The sequence below is a fragment of the Copadichromis virginalis genome, linkage group LG7 (genome assembly GCF_057382275.1).
Source record: "Copadichromis virginalis isolate Kocher_CV1m ecotype Utaka linkage group LG7, C_Virginalis_male_GT1.1, whole genome shotgun sequence".
Taxonomy (NCBI): Eukaryota; Metazoa; Chordata; class Actinopteri; order Cichliformes; family Cichlidae; genus Copadichromis; species Copadichromis virginalis.
Genome location: NC_140624.1, coordinates 35,555,750 through 35,582,540, shown reverse-complemented (window position 1 = coordinate 35,582,540; position 26,791 = coordinate 35,555,750). Strand labels below are relative to the sequence as shown.

Genomic DNA, 26,791 nt, shown 5'->3' with positions numbered 1-26,791 from the left:
AAAAAAAACCCCAACATTTTTTGCCTGTTAAATTATATTGTCTTTGACATTTTTCAACTAATTACTACTGCTCAGTTCAACTTTAAAAAATATACAAGAAAGTCTGGCTACGTGGAAGCAAAACATTAAGAAATGAGGGTTTTTGCACAGTACTGTACTTTATCTATCTATGCCTAATCAACAAGGTGTGCTGCAGTAACTTCCTATTGTTTTCATCACACTAACGTGCACCTGTACCTGTAAACAAAAACATTTTTTACCTTCCTTAATAAGCCCATCTATACAAAACCAGGCCCATAACAAAATCCTCTTTTCAGCGTAATGTGGAAGAATTTGGCCTGCACAGGGCATTGAGCTCAACCCCATCCAACATCCGTGAGATGAAGGCTCAAGTGTCCACATACTTTTGGTCATGTAATATAAGCGTTTCAAGATTAATGCATCCAGGCGGCGACCATGTGTGTTGTAGGCGCACCAAATCATTCAGTCTGCTAGAACTTAAGAGAAACCTTAGCATGCTGTGAACACAGCACTCACTGTTGGCATTACTAAAAAGCGGAAACCACTTGCGGTGCTGTTGCCTTTTAACGCTGCAGAGGGCTGTTACATATTTTAACCTGTTTTTTTTTTTTTTCCTCTCTTTCTCTTTCTGCTGCCTTACAGTACTAAACAGTGTTTTACCCCTCCCCATTGGCTTATTTTCTGTCATTAGATAGACATTACCACATGTGAGCAGGTAAAGTGCCATTCGTCACGACTTGCCCACAGGTGGGCTCGTTCATTACTCTGTACTTGAAGAACTCCTTTCAGAGGATTATGAACGCAGCTTTTCATCACATTTGGAGAAACTGAGTCACCGTTCTTAAGAAGACTGGCATTGTTGTATGGTGGTCACACACTCACCTGGGAGCTCACTGAGATCCCTCTAAACCAAAATGCCAATGTCATTACATAAGGTGCAGGCCTAAGATTAATTATGCTAACAGAGTAGGAGTATTTGAGCATGATGTGAGAGATAAAAACCTAACTAAAGATCACTGTCTGAATGATTTACATGAGCACACAACAGCAAGGGTGATTTAGACTTTTTTTTGAAGATACATAATTATTCCAGCAGAATAAACGGATTTTTTAAAAAATAGTTTATTTTTTAATTGATAAATCTGTGTCTGTCAGCCCCATCGTAGACCCACAGGCTCTGTCCTGCTGGCAGCAGAGCTGCACAAATCACCGCTCGACGAGTGCAGCATGATCACACTCTTCTGCTCGGAGGAAATACATTTCTGACAGACCCAGTGTCACATCAGCAATTTCAACATAAAATCACTTAGAAGTAAAGAAGGCAGAAAGAACTAAAACAGGCAGATGATAAAAGAATCAGAAATTAAAGTAACAAGAGGTAAAGCGCATAAAAGCAGCTGGTGCAAGCATTTTACTTAAATAACCAAGTGAACAGATACACTCATTGACCCCTTTGTTTCTAATGAGCCAGTTCCTTGGAAGTTACTTGGAAAACAAAGTCAAGACGACCTGCTGAAAGTTCAAAGTGAGCATCAGAATGGGGAAAAAAGGTGATGTAAGTGACTTTGAATGTGGTCTGGTTGCTGGTGCCAGATGGGCTGGTCTGAGTACTTCAGAAACTGCTGATCTCCTGTGATTTTCCCACCATTTCTGAGGTTTACAAATAATGGTCTAAAAAGGAAAAATTATCCAGTGAGTGGCAGTTCTCCGAGTGAAAATGCTTTGTTAACACTAGATTTACTAAACCTGCGCAAATCCCCTGAACCTAAAACCTCCGAGAATTACTGACTTTTTTATTTTCTGGTGCAAGTCCCAAGGTGTTATTCACCCCTGCTGAGGTTTTCGCAGGTCGTCAGCTCGATTCTCCTCCTGCTTTTGTTGTGAAAACCACCCATTATCTTTGAGGCCTGGCACATTTGCATTTGTTGACTCATTTGTTGACTAGCTCAGATCCAAGGCAGAAGAAAAATCTGTGTTACAACCCTCAAAAATGCCTGCCGTATCTGTACAAAATATCCCACACATTGACTGACCTGCAAATATGAAAGACGCATTTACAATATATGGAAATACAAGTCTGTTTAATTTATAAAAAATTGTGTGAAAACAGAATGAAACGTTGCTAATACAATGACATGAGTGACATGTGTGATCTCTCCAGCTTTGCATGTTCTCTCCTCTGCCTGTTCATGTAAAAATAGCAAAAATTAATTAAATAAATAAATTCTGTCCCTCAGTTCAGTTCTTTTGCAACACGGCAAAAGACAGCACTGTGTGGGTAGAGGGGGACATTGGAATGCCCAGTGCAGTAGTCGCTCGTGCTTCACTGCGCAAGCTGGACCCACAGAGGTCTGCTAAGGTTTGTCATTGCCATAGTACATATCCATCCATCCATCCATTCGCTTCCGCTTATCCTTTTCAGGGTCACGGGGGGGCGTTGGAGCCTATCCCAGCTGTCATAGGGCGAAAGGCGGGGTACACCCTGGACAGGTCGCCAGTCTGTCGCAGGGCTAACACACAGGGACAGACAACCATTCACACTCACATTCACACCTAGTGGCAATTTGGATTATCCAATTAACCTATCCCCACAAGCTGCATGTCTTTGCATGTCCTTACTTGGGAAAGGACCCTAGTCGTCAGAAGGGAGAGAGGCTGGCAGAGAACGTGGTCATGAAACTGATGGAGTCGTTTTTGGATGATGGGAGAAATGTCACAACGGACAATTTATTTCACTGTCAATGTCACAGGCTGTTGCAACGCAAAACAACATTGCTGGGCACGGTGAATAAAGTCCGGCGTGAAGTTACTCAATTTGCAAAAGACACTGCACAGCGAGAGGCACTCTCCATTTCAATGCTTAGAAGTGGCAGTGTCTCCTTGACAATTTATGCACCTAAAAAAAAACAAGACTGTGTGTGTTCTCAGTTCCATGCACCAAGACGTGACGATCGGTGATGGCAGAAAGAGGAAACCCAACACGGACAGACTATAACCACATGAAGGTATGTGAATGTGTGTATAATTTTACACCAGTGCTACAATGTTTTCTGATGGGTGCTATACAGGCCTATAGAAAAAACCATATACTCATGACTCTCTCTCTCTGCTTTTACAGTGTGGTGTAGACGTGTTGGACCAAATGGCGCAGATGTACTCCGTAAGAGCAGCAACACGCAGGTGGCCAGTAGCGGTTTTCTACAATATGCTGGACCTGGCGGCAGTGAATGCCTACATTTTGTACAAGGCATGTTTCTGAGTCTTATAGCCAAGGAACTTCGTTGCCGATTCATGCAGCACAAGGTAATATTAGCACAGAGGCAGGCTGCTGAAGCTGCTGTGGCTGCTGCTGTGCCAGGGACTGTAAAGACAACGCAGTGCCAGGTGCAAGAGCGCTGCAACAGAAATCGCAGCAGGTTTACCTGTGCAACATGTCAGAAATTCACCTGTGCCAAATGCAGGGATGATGGACACTGGATCTGCAAACGCTGTAAAGTTTGAAACACTTTGAAATAAAACATACGTGTGTACCCATATATTGTGAAAGTGTGTATTTTGTATCGATACGGCAGGAATTTCTGAAGGTTGTAACACAGAGGTTTGGCCTGCCTTGGATCTGAGTACACAAATGTTACACACACACACACACACACACACACACACACACACACACACACACAGCAAATCTGCATTTATTAGTCCCACAAGTGGAAAATCTGCATTGTCATTGCAGAAAAGTGGACAGTGCAAGACAAAAGCAGCAAAAATAAAAACTGTACCAAGAGTACAGTATAAAAAGTGGACTATACAAACAATCTGGAGACATAATTATGGACACGTGCATATTGTGTATATGCACAACATTGTGTATATATCTTTATGGACAGGAATGCAATGTGGTGACAAAGATTGACATTAACTAATATTGCATATGAGTAATATTGCACATAGAATCTACCAAGGTGTATTGTAGGCTGCAGGTACTTTGAGTCTGACAACGATTGGAAGGAAAGACCTTCTGGATCTCTCCTGGTTGGCAGTTGGGGAAGGGTGTGTTTGCACAACAAAAGCAGGAGAGAAAGCAGCAGAAAATCTCAGCGGGGTGCTAGGAGGTGTTAGGTTCAGGGAATTTACGCAAACTTGCGTAGGGTTAGTAAATCTAGTAGTAGGGACTTGCACCAAGGAAAAAAAGGGTCAGTAATTCTACAGAGGTCAGAGGACAATGGCCAGACTGCTTTGAGTTGAATGAATCCTTAGGCTGAACACCCACCTAAGGACTCAGCCTAAGGACCAAACAGTGAGTTTCGATGAAATGCTTTGTAATAACGAAAACTTTAAAAAGACAGGGAGTGAGCAAATGAACAGTAGTAGTGGAGTGATATAAGACCACCTGTTTGACCTTTTAAGTGTCCAACAGCTACTCTAGGCATAAATCTGCAAGTCATGCAGGGTTGCTTAGACTGGAAAACAGTAAGTAACAAAAGTCAGTGCAGGATGAGATGAATGTATGCTGACCTAAATCCAACACTCATTATGTTTCAGTCCATCTGATGTTATCAGGTTGCACCTCAGAATGTTCAAGAACTCAGCGATGCAGTGATCCTGATCTGGGAGGAGAAACCGCAGGACACCATTCATTGTCTCATTATGGGCATGCCCCAACTTCAGGCATGTATACAAGCATGTGGGGACTGCACAAAGGCATGAGCAACACTTTGAGTTGCTGCAGTGAAACTTCCGCAAAATGGACCAGCCTGCTGCCTCATTTCTCCACTTTGATTTTTGGGTGTCTTTGAATTCAGCCCTTTCCAGGTTGATAATTTTCATTTCTATCAAACAATGTGGAATCCTTTCATTCCTTACACATTACCCAGTCTATATCAATATAGATATCGCACATGATCTTTTTCCTTTTGAGAACTGGTGTGTCCTTTTCTTTTGAGCAGTGTATTCCATCTACCTTTAAAAATAACAATACTATAACCCAGATGGCGCAGTCAAGATTGTGGCATCGATGATGTTACAATGTCATTCTTCCATAATAATGTAATCACGTGTATCTTAAACATGTCACAGGAGATCAGCAGTTTGTGGTTAATTATTAGGAAAACCAGGCATTTACCAGGGTTTGTTTTGATTCAAAATTACATAATCTTGAAACAATTTAAAATTTGCACCGAAGCACAATAATAATATTAACATCAGTCACACAAACCACAAAGTCTTCTGTCACAGATTGACCTATGAGAAACTGCTGAAGCTACAGTATCTAAATAAGCAATAATTTATAGCCCCAGGAATTAGAAAAATTCCCACACAGTTGCTGATCTAATGTGCTGATGGTCTTTATTAAGCCCCAGTTGTGTGTGAGCATTCAAGAAAAAAACGTTTTGTGTGCCAACAAAGTGCCCTTAAGGAAAACCTTCCCCCAGCGCCGTAATGAAAGGATCAAGCCATTACGACAGGGCGGGGGTGAAGAGGAGGGAGGGAGGGAGAGAACTGCTGCCAATCATGTCTGTTCTGTTTCCTGCAAAAGTAAAACAGATGTTTGACGCCTTCAAATGTGTGAACACTAAGGACTCTTAGGGTTAGTCCAGTCTTTGGGAAACTGCTATTTACCCTATGTAGCCACAGACTAAGATTTTCTATATGATTCAATATTTCAGTGGCCAGTTACTGGGCCGATGTTTTGAATTAAAATTAAAATTCAGTGACTCGCCCAAGATGTTGTCATTCAGTTTGACCAATTAGGGCTCATCCAATTATTCATCTTAAAGTTGTGTGGAGTTCAGCTCGGTCCTAAATTAAGATATTCATCTTTGCTGCTTGTGCTTTTAAGTTATTACTCATCAAAATTCTCCGATACCTTTCTTTTCCAGTTTCCCTTTTAAGATTTTACACCCAGCTCCATGCATGCACCAGGCAAGAACATTGCTAGTCTCTTGAGGGGTTAACACACAGATGACAAACACCTCAGAAAGACCAGAAATACTTCTTTTGCTTTATGTCCTCCGACTGAAGCTCAGTACTGGCAGGTGAAAAGAAGCAGGTGTGCCCTGGAGCCAAAAAAGGACAATTGAAGAGTCTGTTGGGTGGTCAAACAACACCCCCTCTGTGAAGCCAGGCTTCTCAACTGCCATCAAGTGTGGCCATTCAGAGCAGGTATAAATACCTCTGCTTTTCAAAAATTCTACAAAGGGGCTGGTTATGAGCCTTTCCCCATGTCTCACCTTTAGCTATGAAAACAACAACAGCGCAGAGTGAAGACAAGAGTAACCAAAGAACCTGAAGTTGGAATTTATTTTCGCCTAACATGTTTTGTGCATATCTTAAAGCTGAATTGGGATTCCCATGCTGTAATTTTAAATATTTTGTTACTATATAACACCAGATAACTTTGTCTTCTTATGCATCCCAACAGTAAAACACATGACAGCCATCCTGTTGTATTCTGATCTAGAAAAGACCAGTCAATGTGTTGGACTAAACTGGCATATAACCAGTTTTTTATTTTTTTTTTATTTTTAAATTTTCAAGAACAGTGCAACAAATACAAACAAACAAACAAAACAAAACAAAAAAGAAAAGGAAAGAAAAAAAACACATACATGGGGAGAGTACTGAAGAGGAAGGAAAAAGCATAAGATATATATTATATATAAGAGTAAATCAAGGGTTACAGTTTTTCGGCAACGTTGGGGTGCCCGACTCCTCCAAAGATCAAAGATCCTTGTTTGCCACTTTGCTAGCCTAATTATTTATTGTTATAGTAATTTTTATTATTATTCTTGTTACTATTATTATTAGCAATTTATCTATTATTATTTAATATATATGCTTTTACGTATATAGTTACCGGTAAGTTAATATGGGTCAGCTGCACCAGCGCCACTGGGACAACAGGGCCCCCGGAAACCCATGTATCAATCATACTTCCAAAACCTTACAAAAAGTCAGATCTTGTTGGTTTAACATATTCAGTCCATTTTGACCACTGTTCATAGAACTTGGATGACAGTTTTTCCATGTTGTAGATTTCATTGATTATATTGATCCAGTCCTCCTGTGATGGTGGTTCGACCTTTAACCATTTCCTTGTAATTGCCTTTTTGCTAGCAATCAAAACAATTGCCAACAATCTTATACCAGACTTCTCCCAATTTTGCATATTTACATCCCCCAAATATATACACTGAAATGAACAGGGGATTTTAACTCCAAAAACGTTATTTATATGATTACAAATATAGGACCAAAATGACCTTAGTACATTACATTCCCAGAAGATATGATAATGATTGGCCCCAGAGGTTCCACAAAGCCTCCAACACGAATCACCGCTTCCCTGGTGCCTTTTTTGAATTGGTGTAATAAAGTATCTCATTAGGTTTCTCCATCCAAACTCTCACCATGTATTGGAGATTGTTGTGGTCCACTGCAGTTGACACATTTTTGCCCAGTTTTCACTATGAATAAGTACACTGCCTTCCGTCTCCCAGCTTCTCTTACTGTATTCTGAGTTGATCACTTTGGCATGCTGGATTGACTTATATAGTTTGGATATCATGCGACTCAGATAATGGGATTTTAATAGTGTGGAAAAAGATTCCACAAAACCCAATTCACTGTTTTCCATTATAATTTTAATGTTTTGATCAAAGTAATGCCTGACTTGTAGATACCTATAAAAATTATCTTGACCCAATCTATATTTTTGTTTTAATGTCTTGAAACTCAAAAATGTCCCCTCATGGGCCAAAGAGTAATTTGTAGTTAAACCTTTTGAGACCCACATCCTAAACCTATTATCGTGAATATTGGACAGAAAATCAGAGTCATAAGCAATCCATCTCAGTTTCCTAGCTGCTTTCTCCAGCCCACTTGTTTGAATAACTCCATCCCAACATTTTAGGAGAGAATCGTACATAAAACCACCCAAGATTTTATTTTATTTCTACGCTTTGTCTTATGTATTGACTTAAAGGTTCAACAAATAGAGAAAACAGAAGTGCAGAGGTCCCACATCCGTGACGGGTTCCTCGTTCTAGTCTGATAGATTTTGTCAAGTCTCCACTGATTTTAATCCAAGCAGTTGGTCTAGTGTATAGTGCAGCGACTGTGTCAATTATACCGGAATGGAAGCCAAATCTGGCTTTTTATGCATCCAAACTTATCATAAGTGTTTCCAGATTACTTTTTCTTTTACATATTTCATAATCAATAAAGTTTTCCTAATATTGTCCTGAGTTTGTCTTTGTCTAATAAAACCAGTTTGGTCTTTATGGATGGTAAAAAGTTTTTAACCAATATTAAGTACACTTACTGGTATTATGTAATTCCCACATTCTAATTTGTCTTTATTCTCTTTAGGAATTATAGAAATTATAGCCTCATTTCATGAAGGTGGTCTAGTTTTTTTTTCCAACACCCAGTTGAATGTTTTTACCAATGTTGAGACTAGTTGTTTGTTAGATTTGTATTGTTGATTGTCATTTATGCTTAGAAATATTTACTTATATATGCTTAGAGTTTTGTAATTAGTTGTAGATTGGTAGAGGTTTTGATCCTTGATAGTCTGCAAACTTTGTGTGTATTAGACAGCACTTTGGGAGCATGAGAGGTCATACCGTGTCTTATTGTTTTATGGTAGGATTAACGTAGTTGCGTCTGTTCTAGTCTAAGTGCTCTTTGTTTAGATGAACTGCAGGACTTCCTCACCGTGTTATCTAGGATGAACCATCTAGGGTGAGGGGGAGGCTACCCTCTTCCTGACCAAGGATGTTTGACCCTTTGATCAGCAGTCCCCACACACACACACACACACACACACACACACACACACACACACACACACACACAGGCAAGGTACTCTTTGTTTGTATGTAGACGTCGTATGTTAATGAACCTATGCATATTCATGTAACCTCAATAAAAGGATAGTGTATGGGAGAACGGACGAGACCAACTGGAGTCAAGCGGTTGTCCGGTTCTCTCCCGTGCACGAGTAACATGAAGAAGTTTGCCTACTTGCGTCTTGCTTGCAGTGTAATTATATTGTCTTAACGTTCCAGCGAATAGGTTTATGCTACAAACCTAACATTAATTGGTCCTTCGAGAGCCGGATCCCTGGAATCGCGTTCACCGAGGGGAGGAGAGGCACGCTGAAAGCCTGACGTCAGCCAGGAAGTTCCTGTGGATTCGCGGTCTGTCTTTTCTCCTCGATGAATGACGGTCGGCGGGATTCGGGCTGATATTACACTCTAAGCAACGCCAAGTAAGTTTAAAGAGGCCGACTCTATAACCGTGTCGTTGTGCAGTCTCCGCCACTGTGTGAGGCGTTGAGAAGAGGCCGACTCTATAACCGTGTCGTTGTGCAGTCTCCGCCACTGTGTGAGGCGTTGAGAAGAGGCCGACTCTATAACCGTGTCGTTGTGCAGTCTCCGCCACTGTGTGAGGCGTTGAGAAGTTCGCTACTTTGTGTAGCGATACCCGGGTTCCTTGCTACTTTGTGGAGCAAGAGGTTCCTCGCTACTTTGTGTGGCTAGAGGTGAGTTCTCCGCCGCTTTGTGGGGCGTTGAGAAGTTCCGCGGGGTCCAGATTGTGCTGGACGATAGGCCTATTTTGTGTTGTTTTTGTTGTCGTCGTCGTCGTCGTCGTCGTTGTTGTTGTGTGAGTGTGTGCGGAGCAGAACATGTGGTCTGTGACACCGACTGTTGTTGTTATCATGGGTTTCTAAGTAACCAAGAGTGAGTCGGAGGGAGACAGACGTTTGTGCTGGACTTTGCTCCTGGCAGCACAAAGTATTTATGTAAAAAAGAGAGGGAGCGACGGCTCCACAGCTGCGCGGGTTCACGCGAGCGCGGTCACGCGGGTTTCACGCGGACCTGAGCCGTGCGGTTAATCGCAGGCTTAAAAATGGAAGAGATTAAAATGTTAGAAGTTTTCAGAAAACACACCAGCCTTGAAGAGCGTGTGGAGAAGGCCAGCCCACATCAGCAGCTATGCTCTGGTGGGTGGCTGTCCCCCCACCCCTTGCTGACACAAAACGTTAACTCTTCAGCCTGTGTGCCAGACCATAGACGTAATTGAGGTGGATAGTTGTTAAAAGTCATCTACATTACGCTTGTGGTTGCTTAAATTCAGTACGATGACATGTGAGGTGAAGTGATATAGATAAATATTTAAACTACTGAAGTGCATAGAGGCACTTGACCTGTGTGGAAGACTGTCGTCTTATTATGAACCATTGTTGAGATGTAGAGCACACCTGTGAAAACAACTAATATGCTGAACCCTGTATGAAACATCTAAAAGTACATGATGGAGAAGCTGAGTTGAATATGAAAGTGTAAGACTTTGCCACTGTGGGCAGAGCAACTACTGTGTGATGTTGCGTTGCAGTTTTTTTTTTTTTTTTCTTCTGAGCTGATGAGCAGGCTACACATTATCAGATCGAGAGCTGTCTGAGAACTACTCTAAGAGAGGGAAACAGCGCTATGATAACTGTGATAACTGGAGTGTGCAGCGTTTCCATGAGCAGTTTTCCTGTATCTTGACTTGTGTGTAGAGTGTTCATAACATCAGCATCATGTTTTTGATTATTTGTTTGTTGGGTTGAAAAATAGTTAAATAAACTGGTGATCATATTTACGGATCACCATGGCACATATCATCAGCCATGTGATTTATTTTTGCAGATGACAAAGTGAGTGTGAATGTGTCTGACATCACAGTGTTTTTGTGCACTGTGCAAGAGTAATTGCCTTTGATTGTGAGTGACAGCGGTGATTTTGCAGGTCACCAGCTATTGTAAATAAAAAAAAAAAAAAAAAAAGAGTGAATAAGAGGGAGAATTTATATTGTAGGAAAAAATAATCATAGGAAAAAGGTTTTGTGTTGATCAACCAAAAAAAACAACTATAATTTCATTTTCTGCTTTTAAGAAAGGACTGTTCACAAAAACACAGAGAGAGAGAGAGAGAGAGAGATATGTGTTGATTAAGCAGTGATGATAATAATGAAATGTCTTAGTTTGTCACTTTCAGGTGAAAAGCAGACCTGAATCAATTTTCCACATGCAGCGGTTGGAAGAAAGTTATAGTTTAACATCATTGGAAACATGCAGGCCAAGTTTCTGGCTGACTTATTTACAGTGCCATGTGTTTCTCAACCTCACAAGCGAGCTCACTCCTCCCTGAAGATAAGGAATGCAGCTCCATGATAAAGAGACAGCAGCAAGTCCTGAGCACAAAAAGTCCCAGCAAAGCAGCAGCAATGTGGATAAACAGCAGCAGAAGAAAGCAAACCCATCTTCCTGTCTGATTGGATGAATTCCACGGAGGGGCGAGCAAGATGGCGGTGGCAGCATGTTGAAATGCTCAAAAAGGACTGAGTGACTCGGGCAAGCCACATGCAGCTAGCATGCTGGCTAGCGACATGAAAGAAATGGACCCTTCGTGATGCGTTCAACGTGCCAGCGCTGTGGTGGGAAAGGCTCCATCATAAACACGCCCTGCGCCCTGCGCCGAGGTTCAGGCCAAGAAGAAGAAGACGATGACTTCCAAGCCCAAGAAGGTCAGCCTCAGCGTGGGCGAGCTGATTGTGAAAGCCGTGGCCGCTTCCAAGGAGCGCAACGGCCTGTCCGTGGCCGCCCTCAAGAAGGCTCTGGCTGCCGGAGGCTACGATGTGGACAAGAACAAGGCCCGTGTCAAGACCGCCATCAAGAGTCTGGTGGCGAAGGGCACTCTGGTGCAGACCAAGGGCACCGGGGCCTCCGGATCCTTCAAGATGAACAGGGTTACTGAGACCAAAGCTAAGACGCCCGCCGCGGCCAAAGCCAAGAAACCGGCAGCAGCTGCTAAGAAGTCGCCCAGGAAGGCAGCAGCAGCAGCACTTCAGCCACTAGCACGAAGTCAACCGCATCAGAGGACAATAGTGAGAGTGGCTGTGACTTCACTGTGCATGTGAAGAAAACGTTTGAGGAGAACTGAACAGTTGGAGTTTGACATTTGCCACCTGTGGAGTAAAATGGCAAGAAGAGACAGTGGGACACAGGACAAAGCTGAAGGAGAACTGCCGGCTGTTGGACTGTTGAAGTGGGAGAGGACAACAGAGTGAGAAGACTAGGTGAGAACACATAGGAATTATTTAATGTGGGAAATCAAAATTTGGGTTAGCAAACCTGGGGAAAAACAAAACTGACTGCTTAAGTTGGAAAATTGAGACGGAGTCTGAAACATTGCGAAAATAGAAACATATACAAAATCACACACACACAAGCAGAACATGCATTAACCCTACTAACAATTCCAAACACAAAATGACTCATGAAGACTCATAGCACATTAGTTAAGAAATGATTAAATAATAGCAGAGAAGTGTGTAGGAAAGGCAGCTTTAAGAACATGCTCTGCTGGAGATGCAGCTCCACAGACATGCATTAGACCTGCCTAATAACACAAACACCCATGTAATGAAAATTAGCTTGTTATCTTTCATCAGTGTTAAAATAGTGTCAATTTAGTAGACACTTGTTATTAAATATTGAATTTATCCAATGCAAAAAATTGACTCTCCAGGTTGCAGGACAACAGTTTAACTTTTGTGGGAAAAAAGATCCTGGTTTGACCAACCAGTGATCAGACAATAAATTTAGTTGTTAAAATGGTAAATTGGGAGAAGCTTCCTGCTTGATTGAGGCAGCACATGTAATTTACTGTATGAGGGAAATTGTCTTTTGTGATACTATTTTGAACATGCTTTTCTGTCGTCCTGTCAACTTAGTGGGTTAATAGCTGATATGCAAATTAGTGATCGGTTTTAGATTAATGAAAGGTGACTGAATTCTAGCACGAGTGAATGAGATGTGTTGGAGTTGTTGTGTGTTGAGTGGAGACTCTAAAACACTGAGTTTCCTGCTTTGATGTGCGAGTGAATCCTGTATTTAGATACACAACTCTGAATACGTCAGAACAGACTGTTTTGTGAAGTGCATGACAGCATGTCACATGTTTTATGATGAAGGGAAAAGGAAAATTGAATAAAATAGATCTGTAGCCTAAATGAGTGAAGAGCACAGACCTGGTAATTAAACTCATAGCTAATAAGACATTAGGATTATGTTGTGTGTTGTGCAGCTGATGGTTGATTTGGAGTGAATCTAGCTGATGATTTTTCTTTTGTTGTGAAGTTGAGCCTGCCGATTAGTATGATGGTATGATAAACCATGCTAATGGTATGATTTACCCTCCTGAGATGAGGAGCTTGTGTCATGACTTAACAAGGCCTTTTTATTTTGATACTTTTACAGTGCACTGAAAGTTTTGTTTGATAATCTCTGTTATTTTTCATTTTTATCTTTTGAACAGGCACTGATTTTGTTTGTCTATTTTCTTTTCTTTAAGCAGATCTGCACGTCGGGAATTAAAAATGCTACACGTCGTCGAGAAAATTGTGCCAAGTGAGTTCTCCACATTTAAATGGACTCTGGAGAAAGCCACTTATTTGGGACAATTATTAAATGACAGTCCCAGTCCAAAAGGTTTCAGCGATGTAATCCAAACTAAAGTTCTTCTTTTTCTTTTTGAAATGACGTCATTTTGCTGAGAGTGGAAACTAAATGCGACGATAGGTTCCACTATCAGCAAAGAAAGAAAGAATGAATGCATGAATGAGTGAGTGAAAGGAAAACAAACTGACTGACTGGTAAAAGCTGACAAAAGCTGACAAGACTTTACTGATGTAACACGACTGTGTGAAGTTGACCCCCGCCTGGCAGGGGTGCGGATGAGTCTGTGTGTGCTTCCCTTTACAGGAGCAGAAAGATGACAGCAACACTCGAGGTTGCGTGATGATTTAACATTTTAAATGCCATTTTCTGTGTCTGTGAATTTACTATGTGTGCGTCATTCACTAGCTTGTGTGCTCACAGAGATATCTGTGACAAAGTATGCATACGCCTGCGCAAGCGCTAACATTTGCATTTTCGTTTTTACAGCATTACGGTTCTTCATGTGTTTGATCATGTGATTTATAGGAATACTGGCTAATGTTTCTCTACTACAAGATTTCTGGGTTTATGTGTGAGGAAAACTGTGTTTACAGGTTATGAGTGGTGATGCTGTTGCATTGTGTTGATGGGAAAATGTGAAGGTTACTTTGATAATGTGAATAACATGTGTGAAATTTCCTGTGTTGAGAACTGGTGTTACTTCTTTCCACAGCTAGGGTTGACTTTATGGTGTTTTTATGGCACCTCTGGAACCTGTTGACCTGTGTCTGACCTCTGTCTGACTACAGTCAATGTGTATTGCTAATGTTAGTTTCTTTGAGAATGCTGTGGAAGATTCAGCTGAAACGGACAAGTGACATGAGTAAAATAAATAAGAGATACAGTGTTTCTGGGGTAGTTTGATATGGGCTCATTAGCTGGCCACTTTTGAGCCCATAGTAATATATAAGTGGAGTGACTTTGCTTAAGAGCAGTCACCGATTACATTAATGTTGCCTGAGTACATGGGATGATCCATGTCTGAGGTGACTTATGAAAATAATTGTAGTTTGCTGATTTGAGAAAAACCTGCACATGACACTTGTCTTGCTGATGTTGAATGCTTATTGTTCTTATGATACAATTGTTTACAGGTATGGAGTTTGATTTTACTTCCAGATTTTGTTTTCCAGGCCATGATGGTGTGTATGCAGGCTCCTGGGAGAGCCAGGTGTTAAGCAAACTTAATATGCAAAGCACACTAACGTTTTCATTGCAGGGTAATAGGTCCAGGGTGGTGCTGCTCCAGGGGAGGAGATGCCCTGATGTTGCCTGGGATATGATCTAGCTAATCTTTTTCTTTAAGACTGGAATCCAGGTTTGATGAGTTGACTCATGGGTGTGTCCATGCGTCAAGAGGAGGGGTCCAAGGATTAACATTAAACAATGTTTACTATTATTGTTGCAGTGATTTGTGTGATTAGCCGTTTTATTTACAAATATTAAACCTATGCAAGTGGTGCATCCATGTTCAGATGAGGCTTTGATGGCCTATAAGTGAAGTTCACTGAACTAAAGAATGTGGTTTGATGATTGTTGACATGCTCTCCAAATAGAAGTTTGTCTTCCTAGCAAGGAAATACAGGTGCAGCAGTAATCTCCTGAGAAATCTTCAGAGGCCCAGTGAGAAGCGCATAGCTGACAGGACCAGGCAGTGGTTGAGGTCAAAGATCAAGCTGGTTGGGGCCCATCATGAGATCAGACCTTGGAGCCACAGCAAGGACCATGAAACTGCCTGCAAAATAGAGGAGAGGATCGTCCACAAGATGGGAGCTGAGGCCAGGAGAGAGGCTTCAGGAGGATCAGAGATCATCTTCAGCACAGCAGACATCACACAGAGAGCTGTGCTACTGAGCTTCCAGGAGATTTTAAATAAAATGAAAGATTCAATATTGACGCTGAGGAAGACGACTAAGGTGTACGACGTGCTCTGCCTTAAACCTTCAGCAGCGTTGGAACATGAAAACTCGTGGGATGAGGGGAGCGTGCCAAGCTCCATCGACAGCGCAGAAGGAGTTCGGGGATGACATCATGATTCTATGAAAGCACAGGAACCAGAAGCTATGGTGGTGATGACAGCAGTTTCCTATGAACATCACCTAATGCTGTGCCACTATACTGTGCATACGATGACACTCTGAAGGCTGCTGGGATCATAACAGCAGTAAGACAACTGAACCCTGCACCCTTTCCACAGAGGTGTTTCTCTGCAGAGCGTGGACAATTAAGGAGTCATAAATATCCCCCTCACAAGACGAAGGTCTGAAGTCAGGTGATGGGGGCTGGTAAGAGGCCATAAAACTAGAGTGCTGAGAGGTCTGCAGCTTGGAAATAGCTGAGACCCATGTTGACGAACCACAAAACCAACTGGTATGTTTGAATGTCTATTCTACATACATTTGGACTCTGGTCCTATGGACAGTGATGGAAACAACTGGAAGAGACATTCATGACGCCCTGCAGAGCTTAAACCACTCTGCAGAGAGACATGTGATGTGCACACCTGGAGGAAGCATTACCAAGCTGAGATGTTTTTGAAAATGTTACTTTTTTATTTTCACTATTAAATTAACAATTTCTTTGGTTGCTCGTAAGATGCAGTTTGCCATGAGATGAGCTCAATGAATGGGGTAACTGCTAATACCTTTATTAAACTGTGTACCTTTTCAGTAATTTAGGGTGATTTGACATATGCTGAGTATAAAAAGGTTTGCATTGAAACTGTCAGACATGACGTATTCATACCTGGGAACTTTTTAAGCATAAAGGTCAAAAAGGGGGGAAATGTTAGATTTGTATTGTTGATTGTCATTTATGCTTAGAAATATTTACTTATATATGCTTAGAGTTTTGTAATTAGTTGTAGATTGGTAGAGGTTTTGATCCTTGATAGTCTGCAAACTTTGTGTGTATTAGACAGCATTTGGGAGCATGAGAGGTCATACCGTGTCTTATTGTTTTATGGTAGGATTAACGTAGTTGCGTCTGTTCTAGTCTAAGTGCTCTTTGTTTAGATGAACTGCAGGACTTCCTCACCGTGTTATCTAGGATGAACCATCTAGGGTGAGGGGGAGGCTACCCTCTTCCTGACCAAGGATGTTTGACCCTTTGATCAGCAGTCCCCACACACACACACACACACACACACACACACACACACACACACACACACAGGCAAGGTACTCTTTGTTTGTATGTAGACGTCGTATGTTAATGAACCTATGCATATTCATGTAACCTCAATAAAAGGACAGTGTATGGGAGAACGGACGAGACCAACTGGAGTCAAGCGGTTGTCCGGTTCTCTCCCGTGCACGAGTAACATGAAGAAGTTTGCCTACTTGCGTCTTGCTTGCAGTGTAATTATATTGTCTTAACGTTCCAGCGAATAGGTTTATGCTACAAACCTAACATTGTTCTTTCATAATTTTGTACCATTGTCAATTAAATCCATCTGACCCAGGGACCTTACCATTTTTTAGTCTTTTAATGGCCTGTTCAACTTCTTCTTTAGTTATGTATGATATGAATCTCATATTTTGGTCGTTTGTAACTTGGCACAGCTCCAATTTTGCTAAAAATATTTCAATGGCTTCCTTACTGCTACATTCTTTGGGTTGGGAATACAGTTTTTGATAGTAATGTAAAGTAAAGCATTCTTTGATTTTTTTCAGGGTTAGTTTCTATCCTATTTCTTACTGGATGTTTAATTTTGTGAATTGTTCTTTCTTAACCTGTACGACAGAAGTTTTAATGTTTTAATGCCTCCTGTGTCATAATACCGTTGTTTTGTAAATAGAAGGTTCTTTTGAACCTCTTCTGTGTTTATTGCATCTATCTACTTCTGTACTTCTTTTATTTTTTATCCTGGCTGAATTACATAGTGAAACTGAGTTTTCTTTCACTAGTTTTCTAAGTTTACTTTCTAGCTCATGTAGCTTTTGCTTTCTGCGCTTCTTTAACACAGAGGAGATGGCTATGATCTTACCACGAACTACTGCTTTTATTAAGGCATCCCATAATATTACTGGTGAAACCTCACCATTATCGTTGTATTCTAAGTAAGATTGAATTTCTAATTTCAATGTGTCTTTAACTTATTCAGAATGTTTGCATTTATCCTCCAAATAGTAGATTTTGTTTCAATAGCTATGTTAAGTGTCAAGTACACAGGCTCATGATCTGAAATGGTACAAGTACCAAAGTCATATTCAACTAATCTGCATCTATCGCTTTTAAACTTCAGGAAAAGGTCAATTCAGGAGTAAACATTGTGCACGGAGGAATAGTGGGTACAGTCCCGTACAGTAAGGTTATGTTCCCTCCATATATCCACTATCCCAAGTAGGGCTTTTCGATATAACGATATATATCGGATGATGATATAAAAACGTCTATCGTTTCATTTTGCGCTACCGTTTGTTTCGTGGTGTTGCAAAATAAACTGTTTACGGCAATATTTTTTCATCATTTTGATGGTCACTGTATTGGCTATATTAATTTCCTAAAGTTCTCTCTCTCTCTTATATTTAATATAACCACATGGACAAGTGCCTGTTTTTATGCATTGCCTTTAGCAACAACAACGGTAACACCATCGCGTGTCCGCTTGTTTATTTTCCACATAAACCTTTCACAATAAAGCTCAAGATCCTGTTGAGACTTGAATCACGAATCACGTGAAAGAGGATGCAGTTTTTACCGATGAGAAGCAAAAAAGGAGCCGCCAGGTGCTAAAAAATAAACCTTAGACTCAAACGTTAGAACAGGCTTTTCCCTGCAGCACGTCGTGTAATAAATACTCACAAAGAAAACGGCAGCCGTTACAACTTATGTCTAAAAATGTGTCGTTTCATGCATCGGTAAAACACTCGACTCCAGATACACGACGCCCAGCTGGAAACACCTCAGCTGCCCGAGATTCACAGAATTTACAGAAAATGTTAAATTTTTGTGATTTATATCGTTATCGGACGATAGATGTTTTATATCGGGATATGAGATTTTGGTCATATCGCACAGCCCTAGCTCTTTCATGTAATTATTAACCTTTTTACTAATACTTTTAGTATTAGTAAAAAGGTTAATACCTTTTACTTATTAGTAAGTAGTCTTTGTCCTCCCATTGGAACTATCCATTTTAGGATGCAGGCTTATGTTAAAATCGCCCCTGCATATTGGAATTCCTTAACTTTGAGTTGTAAATAGCTCAAGCACCTGTTTATAAAATGCCCAGTCACTACCTGGAGGCATATATACACTTAGCAGACTCACTAAGACTCCATCTATTTTACCCTTAACCATAATGTATCTTCCCTCCTTATCTTTATGCTCAGAAATAAAATCAAAATTACTTTATTGGAAATCAAAATTGCTACCCCTGTACGTCTCCCAGAGCTATGTGAGGAAAAATATATCTTGGAGTATCCCATTCTGTTTAATTTTGTATGTTCACTATCAGTGAGATGAGATTCCTGTATATATGCTATCTGAACCTTATTCCTTTTTAATTGCGATAACATTTTTGATCTTTTAATTGGATTTAGTATGCCATTTATATTTAAAGAGACAAACTTTATAGGTCTACTAGACATCTGACTGTATTACAACCTCATTGGCATGCAACCAACTTAAACTATTTTTGCTGGTATAGCACCAAATCACAACAGTCACGCCAAGGTGCTTTATTTTTGTAAAGTAAAGACCCATCAATAATAGAGAGAAAACCCCAACAATCAAATGACCCCCTTTGAGCATAATAAAACTACTTAGACAGAAAAGTCCACAACTACAGATGTTAACCAATTAGCAATTGATGGAAGTGAGAAACGAAGCAAACCAGTCTATCATTAAAAAAACTGCAGTACTCCTGATGTCCACTTGAGGCTAACGCCAAAAGCACACACAGCCTGAACACACACAATGTTTTGTCTCTATGAATGGTTTCCCTCTTCGTAACAACTGTGTGAGAGGTTAATTTTTCACAACTCATCTTTCATAATCTGGTTAAAGCTTAAAGTTATGGGTGTGGCTGTTTTACTAGTCAGTCACCTGTGGGTGAAATTCTAGTACGTTATTAGTCTGTTACTTAGCACTAATTAGCAGGTGTCTGTGTGTTAACTTTAGCTGAAAACGTACTCCTCTGGTCCAAATGTGGCACTGTTACTTTTTAAAAACTAGTTCATTATGTTACTTGTAGCATGCCTTTTGCCCTGCTCCTTAACACCTCATGAAATCCACTGTGACATAATTACCAGTTAGCAAGATAAACCTGAAGCTACAGTCCCACACACTGGCACAAATCTCTATCCTAACTCTATCCTAGCACACAAGCTCTTTCTTGTAGTGTGTAATTATTAACACACTGCTGACAGAAAAACTAAAGTGTCAAGGCGATGATATGAAGGCTACAATTCTCCTAACATTGATTTTGTTACCTGCTGATGCTCAGGCTCTGGCTGCTATGCTTGGGACGACATACACGCTGCTCTGGGTTCTTCACTAGCTTTACATTCTGTGCTGATCAGTGTTGGTCAAGTTACTTGAAAAAAGTAATCAGTAACTAATTAATGATTACTTCCCCAAAAAAGTAATCCCGTTACCTTACTGATTACTTATTTTCAAAAGTAATTACTTAGTTACTTTTTAAAAACATGATTTACAACCTGAATAGGTAATAGATCTTTCAGCCCAATACTACTTTTTCTGCATAATCCATCATATAAAACGTAATCAAATGGAAAAGTCTCTTTTTAAAACTTGTTTTATTACTTTTAATCTTTTAACTTTATGCATCAAGCAAAAATTATATGCAACATTCTCTGACTGGAAGAAATTTGTTCAACATTTAAACCTATTTTCTGCACATTCCAGCACATAATTTTTTGTGTGTGTGTGTGTTTACACTCACTCTTTCAAATAAATGCAAGTGAAACACAGCAGAAAATAAATAAAATCAAAGACTCAGCGGTCCTGTTGCTCTATTTTCACCTGTATAGCAGGCGGAGGTTTGCCCTGGTGCAGGTGTGCCGCAGCGGTCAGTGGAAGAATCCGCAAGTTTCTCTGTGAATTTCACATTGCGTGGTAGCGCACTCGGTGCTTGCTCGGACGTTTAGGGGTTTTTTTTTCGCTGTAAAAAGAAGTTTTCTTCCCACGCAGTGAGCAGCGGACGCTAATGTTTTTGTCACTTTTTACGGAATCAAACTCAAAGTAAGGTCAGTACTTCCACGCTTTAAACGCTGCACGCTCACACTCTCTGCCGCACTCGATATATTATCCATTGTTGATCTGCATACAGCTGTTGCCAAGAACGTCGCACACGCTTACGTCATTGTCATGAGACAATCTCGCAAAAAAACAAAACAAAACATGGTTTTAGTAACGCAGTAACGCAGCGTGCTTACGGGAAAGTAACAGTAATCGAATTACCTTTTTTGCAATAGTAATCCCTTACTTTACCTTACTTTAATCCTTACTTGAAAAAAGTAATCTGATTACAAGGAACACGTTACTGTAACGTGTTACTGCCCATCTCTGGTGCTGATGCTTGCAAAGAGTCGATGTTGTGTGTGAAGTAAAGCACGTTTGTTTTGTGTGCAGTTTTTGTGTTTTGTGCAATAAAGATACAAATAATTTATATCTCTGCTCTTCAGAAGTTGTAGACCCCTCCGCTGTTTTCCTTCTACCTACACACCAACTGAGATCAGCTGACTGTAGTGCACATGTAGGAATAAGAGGCACACTTGACGATCTTTTTTTATTTCTCTCCTCCCACCATCCAACTAAAGAATCTTTGTAATGGAAATAATGAAATAATTGCATTTGTAATTTGATTGCTGAATTTATTAGCGTGTTATAATGTTGCATTACAAAGTAACACTGAAATATGTTCACTTTGGAAAGAAAAAAAAAAAAACCAGCAAGCAAAACACAAATTTTGCAGAGTTCAGAATCTGAGTGACATCACAGCAGCATTGTACAGTCTGTGTTAACCGTCAACGAAAGGAGGAATTTGGTACTAGCGCTGGCAATGTTAGCAACACTCAGTAAAACTAATCTAACATTGTTTGGTTATTAAAACATGTGATTAATCATTTCAAATGGCTCCTAAATACATACACAATATTTGCACAGGCAGTGGTTAACCTCATCCACTAGTCTGTGGTCAGTTTTGACTATTTTCTTACTTTAAGACTAGTCAGCTAGTCTATTTTTTTTTAGCCTCGCAATAATCAGCCAGGCAAATAGTTCACACAAATGTCACTATTAGAGAGCTAATTTTGTATATATTGGACTTAAAAAGGAAAAAAAATATGCTCAAGAGTCAGACCAATCCCCAACTTCAAAAGCAAATGAATTTAATATCAACAGCATCACATGATTCTCATGTAAGCAAAGGTTAAACCTTAGGAAGTAAACACAAACAACATAAGAATATACCAAACAACAACAAAAATAATATACACTGTACGTGGTTTTCTTTAAATTCCCCAGCCGTTGTAAAGTTTCTTGTCTTATTGCTAGCATGCTACGTTCTGGTCCTCTTCATAAATCTCTTCGGCTGCCTTCTAATGAGGGAAAGTGAAAGTCTGTAATAAATGAATGCCTTCATGATGAGCCACCATTGTCATAGAAAAGAATATAAAAGCCTCTCGAGAGACATAAAGACAAAAAAATAAAATACACCAATAATTCTGTCTTTACATCAATAGCTACTACAACTATTTGACTTACTAAGTTTAAGGAGTGCTGACAGTAGATGTCTTGGGCAACAATGAGTTAACAACTTTATCTTCACTGATGCTGATCCAGAAATATAAGCACTTGAAGCTTCACCACAATGCAGTTTAAAATCAGAGAAAAGCTGTGCGGTGGGATGATCAGTCATCTGCCATCTTATTGGAAATTGTTTTGTGTTTATGAGGCACACATATGGTTCCCATGCATTGCTCCATGAAGCTACAAAAACGCAATCATTCAACGTGATTTCTACACACATCAGCAACCGTAACCGAGTGTTGAAAGTTCTGAGCAGTGAAAAAAGATTAGCTGAAAGTTTCAACAGATGGGGCAATTCAAAACCAGAAACATTTTACATAAGCAGAAAAAAACTTTGAACATGTTCCTTGTTTTCTGGAGTGAAAAACCTCAAATATTCCCATTCCACAGGGATGATACTACGGCGTGAACATGAGCACCAGCATGTGGAACAAGATTTTCTTTGGTTGGGACTTGTAAATTGTTAAGAGGATGGAGACAAAAAGGGTACACTCCAGAGCTCAAATTCATTATTCTAAAGTGCAGACACACCTTCGTGATTTTTTTGACTCAGACATCCATGAAGTATATAAAGAGCTTATGCAAACTATATGACAGGCCATTACTGTAACAGCTCTGGTGCATTTGCCAGCAGCAGACAATGGCACTACTCCAGAATTAAGCCGATGGACTGCACGCTTACTTTATTTGTGTAAATCTCTGGAGTTATAGCAATTATCAAGCCTGGCTGGTGCCCAGCTGTGAGTCAGTTCACTGCTGTCACAAACATGATGAGTCTGAAGGCAAAGAAAACAAAGTAACTTACTCAAAGGCCTTGAAAACAAGTGGCCATCAATTAACAGACGACTTACATTTTAGGCTTTATCTTCATCTTACTGTATCGTCTTTACTTTATAATACAGCACAACTTGAGGCGACTGCTATTGTGATTTGGTGTTATTTTAAAAAAAACAACTGTCAGTTAAATTAACCGATACAATGTGGTTGTTTGCAAAGCAATGCCTTTAAACCAAGCGGTAAATTAAAAACTTACACATTAAATACATAAGCAATAATCATAAACTGTACATAAAAGATAGAAGCACTAACATTGGCATCACCATGTGATTTTCCAGGGACTGCATTTTGAAGCCTGAACTTTAGGATTTTAGCTGTTGTTTTTTGATTTTGCATCCATAAACTGTAATGCACAGACACAGACACCCGGTATTGGTGTTAGCCTAAAAGCCTATTAAAAAGTCTATAAAGCCTATTAAAAAGCCTATTATTAAAAAAGAGGGAATTTCACTCACCAAAATTAGAGCATTTATCATGTTGTTAGATTAAAATGCACTTGCAGTGCAAACAGAGGCCCGGTTTAGTGGGGCCTAGCAGACAGCTACCGCCTACACAAGCCTGTGTCAGCACAAATCCAAAAGGCTGTTATAAAGGGATCAAAACTGATTTTGTACCAGACAGTAAACATGTAATAATCATCCCTGAAGTTGTGTATTTTAACCAGTAGTTGTTGGTAGTGTACAAAAAGCTAGGTTCGTTCAGATGTACTGACAGAAAGGCTGCTGCCGGAAAGTCTTGGTTATCACCTTTTTACTGGGATTTTCCACACACTGATCTTCCGGCATGATAGCTTAAGAAGTGAAACAGCTGTCTGCGTGGCTTTCTCCTGGCATGTTGGGGCACACAGGGGGTCACTGAAACATGACACAAACACCAAATGTTTCCTCGCCTGAGGCCAGAGGTGCAAACTTTCGTGTAAGCAGATCAGTGGGGCCCAGGTCCTTCAAACCCAGACGAGCACACTTCTACTGTTTACATTTTACACACAGCACCCTGTAGCAAATGCCAGGGCACAGAGGAAGAAGGGAAATGCATAAAGTGTAAAGCTGACCCGCTGTCTGTTACCTGCAAAGCAATACAGATATTCACAGAAGTGGGCCATCTAGCTGGTGAAAAACAAGAGCACTGAAAATGATGATTTTTTCCTGGATGTGTGCAAGGGCGCATGTTTGCTGTGAGACGCCAGAACAATTATAATAAGAAGACAACATGTCAAATGTGTCAAATTCCCACCCATTCTGTAGTGTTTTCTGAAGCAATATTTCTTTTTCCCAGCAGAGCTATTAGTTAATGGGAACTGATTAATGACGCGATAATCACACAGACATTTTAAGACATCACCTCCTCGGTCTACATCAGACCCTTTTCGCCACTGCCTCTGCCTCCTAGTCTGGCCCACTTCCAGCTGCTGTAATCAGGGGAAGTGGAGCCAGCTGCCGTGCTGTCCTGCGGTGGGATCACATTACCCTAATAGGCTGAGACAGACCAACAGATAGCTCAATTACTGCACTGCTACAATTACTGGCCTTTGCTCTGGTAGAGGGGGCATCTCAAACAGGCAGAAGATTAAAGACTTCCACCTCCTCTGGCAGAAAACAAGGCCTGGGGAATCACTGGGCCAGAAAGTAGGAAATGAGAAATGGAAAGTTGGAGTGAATACAGGAAACATAAGAAACGATTGAGATGTTCCTAAACATCTCAATCATTCCCTCATCAGAAAAGCCATGAGTGATGAGCACACCTATGACCACGCTGACCCGTAGCTGTACTGCAGATTGTCAAATGCTCACAGATGCAGCATTCATAATGGAAATACCTCCTGCTAGTACAGCAAGAGACCACTGACTTCATGAAGACTGTCTATCATGGAGTAAGAGATCCAATGTTGGGATATTATTTCAAGAGCTGTCCTTTACAGGGGATAAACCAAGCTTACGTAAAACCTGGGTTTGTGTGAAGATGGGCTTGTTAAGTGGGATTACAGCCCAGTGGAGGTCACAGAGGGATTTAAGTGGACTGAATGCATCTAACAGACATGTTTTTGGCCTGTGTGTAATACGGCTCAGGGAACACAGTTGATATCAGCTCTTGTCTTGAAATCCTACAATATCGGAAAAGCAGGAAAGACAAGCAATACTGAATGGAGGTTGGGGGTTTGTTAGCCTCCCCTGGCAGTATATTTAGGAGTTATTATGTTAAAAAGGGACAACCAGGCAGACTGGAGTGTTAGAAGCTATTTTTTAAAAAGCCTGTACACTATAATAAAGTCATTATAATCTCAACACTTGGAAACCGTACATATAATTATGCCTGCCTTTACACCACATGATACATGATAACATTCATACTGTTTGTTTGCTTTCAGGCTAAATACTTCATAATGTCACTTATCAGATGTAAGCCGCAGGATGCGATCTTTCTCTTGCTTTACTTAAAGTGGTTATCCACAGCAACTAATCACTAAGCACTGAAGGCTTGAAGAGAGACACGAAAACTTCCTGTGCTGTTTTTCCTCTGACTCAACTGCTTCCGTCATCCCAAAGAGAGCCTTAATAGCACTGGAGCCAGTCCTCAGTGAGGAAAATTAATCATTACAGTGGCATAAGTTAGAGGAGAGAAAGGGTCCCTTTGATATACTGACTGCTAGGTGCAGGGCAAATCTTTGTTGAGCGATGCTTCACACGATACTGATGACCTCAGAAATATTGTAACTGGAGAGTTACAGCACAGGGATTTCTTATAAAGCGACACACTACTTCACAGCAAACCAAAATATCACAAAGGCACTTTAGGTTTTCTTTGGAAGCGCTTCTGAATAAAACCGAAGAATCACCCCTTTAAAAATATAATTTAACTTTAAGCTTTAAAGTTTAAGCTGTAAGCTGTGAGCTTAAATCTGTGCTGTAGGTATGTTGTAACTTCAATCCCTTATAAAAACTCCTGTAATGCTCTAATGTGATGTGCACCTCCCCACAGATGTAACTATGCATCACACTCCCAAAGACTGTGATTTGCCCATTCGTTTAAGCTAATTACAAAGATGCAGGGGTTAATACATCCTACGTATACAAGAATACATTATTCTATGAGGAGATAAAAACCAAGACTCAGGGTGTCACAAGCCTAGATAAATGGATTTCATAAGGAAAGGCCCCCGGCATAAAATCTGTGACAAATCAAATGTAAAGACACATCTGCTCTGGCAAGCCCTTGGGAAATAAAGTAGCAGCAGATATTACCCATACCAACAAAAAATGGATGGATGAAGACATGAGGTGACAAACATTCATGTTTATGGCAGTTCCCCACAGCATGTCTCCTTGAAACAATGTTCTTTAGTTTTCCCGATAACTGAGGAAAAGTCGAGCAACACCAGTCAACACTTGCCCTGATGAGCATACCTCCGGGTCAAATTCCTCACTGGAGTGAAGGGCACTAATGACATGGATACAGGCCTTCATAGTTTGAAGGCATTTCCTGCAAATCAAAACAAGCACACTGTAGATGTGAGAAATGACAAATATTTATTTTGATTCAGCTGTTTGAGATTTAAACAGCAAGTCTGAAACAGACAGCACTATGTACAGACGAAAAAAGGCAACCTTT

At 40.5% G+C, this 26,791-nt stretch overlaps 1 pseudogene; it reads left to right on the top strand.

The window, feature by feature from the left end:
• Positions 1 to 11,009: 11,009 nt before the first annotated feature.
• Positions 11,010 to 12,529, top strand: LOC146705517 (histone H1-like; annotated as a pseudogene).
• The last annotated feature ends 14,262 nt before the right edge of the window (positions 12,530 to 26,791 follow it).